The 4,005-nt window shown below is 45.3% G+C and overlaps 1 non-coding gene across 1 annotated transcript; it reads right to left on the bottom strand.

Moving 5' to 3' along the window:
• Window positions 1-1,106: 1,106 nt before the first annotated feature.
• On the bottom strand, window positions 1,107-1,177 carry trnag-gcc (transfer RNA glycine (anticodon GCC)). The gene has a single exon. It is a non-coding gene; the product is annotated as a tRNA-Gly (tRNA).
• Window positions 1,178-4,005: the final 2,828 nt, after the last annotated feature.

Raw genomic sequence — 4,005 nt, forward strand, 5'->3', positions numbered from 1 at the left:
TTCTACCACTGAACCACCAACACTTGATTGACTCCAGGAGATGCGCAAGGTAGGAAACGCAGCTGGAGCTCCCTCAAATAAGTACCACACACACCTTACTTAAAAGGAGGCTGTCTTTGCATTGGCCAGGAATCAGACCTGAATCTCCCACATGGCAGGCTAGAGTTCTACCACTGAACCACCAATGCTTGACTGGATCGAGGAGATGTGCAAGGTAGGAAATGCAGCTGGAGCTCCCTCAAATAAGAACCACACACACCTTACTTAAAAGGAGGATGTTCTTGCATTGACCCGGAATCAGACCCGGGTCTCCCGCGTGGCAGGCTAGAATTCTACCACTGAACCACCAACACTTGATTGACTCCAGGAGATGCGCAAGGTAGGAAACGCAGCTGGAGCTCCCTCAAATAAGTACCACACACACCTTACTTAAAAGGAGGCTGTCTTTGCATTGGCCAGGAATCAGACCTGAATCTCCCACATGGCAGGCTAGAGTTCTACCACTGAACCACCAATGCTTGACTGGATCGAGGAGATGTGCAAGGTAGGAAATGCAGCTGGAGCTCCCTCAAATAAGAACCACACACACCTTACTTAAAAGGAGGATGTTCTTGCATTGACCCGGAATCAGACCCGGGTCTCCCGCGTGGCAGGCTAGAATTCTACCACTGAACCACCAACACTTGATTGACTCCAGGAGATGCGCAAGGTAGGAAACGCAGCTGGAGCTCCCTCAAATAAGTACCACACACACCTTACTTAAAAGGAGGCTGTCTTTGCATTGGCCAGGAATCAGACCTGAATCTCCCACATGGCAGGCTAGAGTTCTACCACTGAACCACCAATGCTTGACTGGTGGAGGAGATGCGCAAGGTAGGAAATTCAACTGGAGCTCCCTCAAATAAAAACCACACACACCTTACTTAAAAGGAGGATGGTCTTGCATTGGCCGGGAATCAGACCTGGGTCTACCGCGTGTCAGGCTAGAATTCTAACACTGAACCACCAACGCTTGATTGGCTCAAGGAGATGCGTAAGGTAGGAAATGCAGCTGGAGCTCCCTCAAATAAGATCCACACACACCTTACTTAAAAGGAGGCTGTTCTTGCATTGGCAGGGAATCGGACCCGGGTCTCCCGCGTGGCAGGCGAGAATTCTACTACTGAACCACCAATGCTTGACTGGCTTGAAGAGATGCGCAAGGTAGGAAATGCAGCTGGAGCTCCCTCAAATAAGAACCACACACAACTTACTTAAAAGGAGGCTGTTTCTGCATTGGCCGGGAATCAGACCTGGGTCACCCATACGGCAGGCGAGAATTCTACCACTGAACCACCAATGCGTGACTGGATCTAGGAGATGTGCAAGTCTAGGAAGAGATAAACTGAACAAGTTCCAAAGGCATTTGATGAAAAGAAATGGACTAATGAGTCTCCGAACAGAGGGGAGGAGGGGGGAGGTCAATGTCAAAAGTCAGAGTCGTTATCTTCTGTAGCCACCAGCTTCCTTAAGAACTACAGTGCATCTCATCCTCCTCGACTGCACCAGATTTGTCAGTTCTTGCTGGGAGATGTTACCCGGCTCTTCCACCAAGGCACTTGCAAGTTCTCAAACACATGTGGGGTGGGGGGGACACAGGGTTACATGCTGTTTGACACTGCCATGATGATCAGCGGTCCATCTGTGCCCCTGTAGCGCTGTCTTAGGGATCTTACAATACTGACATTGCAGTTTATCCCACTTTCATGCAGGTCAGCAGTAAACCTGGACATATTTTGTTCCGGTGTTTTTCAGAGACAACAGACAGGTCAGTTTACTGTCATTAGTTGTTTTAAACCTGAGCTTTCTTGCCTGCCGCCTGTAAAGTGTTATTGCCTTATAGGAATTCTTCAGATTTTCATGAGCAGTAATTGCTTGTAATTCATTAAACAAGCATGAAAAAGCATTGTCTAAAGTGCTTCCATTAATTATCTATAAAGTGCAGCATCCTGAAAAACACAATTTTTCTTGGCTAAGTTTAGATATGTATATGTTATATATCGAATATGCTTGACTGCCTCAATGAGATTCGCAAGGTAGGAAATGCAGCTGGAGCTCCCTCAAATAAGAACCACACACATCTTACTTCAAAGGAGGCTGTTCATGCATTGGCCGAGAATCAGACTTTCCTCGTGGCAGGCGAGAGTTCTACCACTGAACCACCAACGCTTGACTGGCACGAGGAGATGTGCAAGGTAGGAAATGCAGCTGGAGCTCCCTCAAATAAGAACCACACACAACTTACTTAAAAGGAGGCAGTTTCTGCATTGGCCGGGAATCGGACCTGGGTCTCCCATACGGCAGGCGAGAATTCTACCACTGAACCACCAATGCGTGACTGGAAATAGGAGATGTGCAAGTCTAGGAAGAGATAAACTGAACAAGTTCCATAGGCATTTGATGAAAAGAAATGGACTAATGAGTCTCTGAACAGAGGGGAGAAGGGGGGAGGTCAATGTCAAAAGTCAGAGTCGTTATCTTCTGTAGCCACCAGCTTCCTTAAGAACTACAGTGCATCTCATCCTCCTCGACTGCACCAGATTTGTCAGTTCTTGCTGGGAGATGTTACCCTGCTCTTCCACCAAGGCACTTGCATGTTCTCAAACACATCTGGGGTGGGGGGGACATAGGGTTACATGCTGTTTGACACTGCCATGATGATCAGCGGTCCATCTGTGCCCCTGTAGCGCTGTCTTAGGGATCTTACAATACTGACATTGCAGTTTATCCCACTTTCATGCAGGTCAGCCGTAAACCTGGACATATTTTTTCTGGTGTTTTTCAGAGACAACAGACAGGTATGTTTACTGTCATTAGTTGTTTTAACCCTGACCTTTCTTGCCTGCCGCATGTAAAGTGTTATTGCCTTCAGAAATTCTTCAGATTTTCATGAGCAGTAATTGCTTGTAATTCATTAAACAAGCATGAAAAAGCATTGTCTAAAGTGCTTCCATTAATTATCTGTAAAGTGCAGCATCCTGAAAAACACACTTTTTCTTGGCTAAGTTTATATATGTATATGTTATATTTTGAATATGCTTGACTGCCTCAATGAGATTCGCAAGGTATGAAATGCAGCTGGAGCTCCCTCAGATAAGAACCACACACACCATATTTAAAAGGAAGCTGTTCTTGCATTGGCCAGGAATCAGACCCGGGTCTCCCGCGTGGAAGGCGAGAATTCTACCACTGAACCAGCAATGCTTGACTGGCTCGAGTAGATGCGCAAGGTATGAAATGCAGCTGGAGCTCCCTCAAATAAGAACCACACACACCTTACTTAAAAGAAGGCTGTTCTTGCATTGGCCGGGAATCTGACCCTGGTCTCCCGTGTGCCAGGCGAGAATTCTACCACTGAACCACCAATGCTTATCTGGCACGAGAAGATTCACAAGGTAGGAAATGCATCTGGAGCTCCCTCAAATAAGATCCACACACAACTTACTTACAGTTTTTCTCGATTGCTAAAACACAATTTCTGAAACCTTGCTCCATTTTCTGAAAACATTAAACACAAAACCTCATATTCAAGCACTATTTAAACAACCTCTGACTCCTCTCGCAAAATGAAACTTTCGCCTCAAAACAGTTTTACCTGTGTTCAAAATCAAACACTGCTCTCAAATCATTAACAAAGTGATCAATACGATATACACTTTCAAGCAGTCAGTAAACAATACACTAAAAAATAGAAAACACATTGTTCAAAACATAGAGTTCTCAGGGAGAAGTAAATTTTTAATCTCTAAACAAATTTCATATTTTTCCGTCATTGTTGTAGCGTCTGCGTAGAATCATGCATGATCTTTGGGTTTTATGGCTTAAGAGACCCTTTTAGCTTTTGACATTTGCATATAAATTACAGTCCTGGTCACAGACGTTACACTTATATGATGGGTGCTAAATGTCAAATGCCCCCCCATCAGGGAGATGCTAAACAGTTTCACTACTCTCGCCTTCATTTGG

This window comes from Sinocyclocheilus rhinocerous, unplaced genomic scaffold (assembly GCF_001515625.1).
Source record: "Sinocyclocheilus rhinocerous isolate Xijiao unplaced genomic scaffold, SAMN03320098_v1.1 scaffold11805, whole genome shotgun sequence".
Lineage (NCBI taxonomy): Eukaryota > Metazoa > Chordata > Actinopteri > Cypriniformes > Cyprinidae > Sinocyclocheilus > Sinocyclocheilus rhinocerous.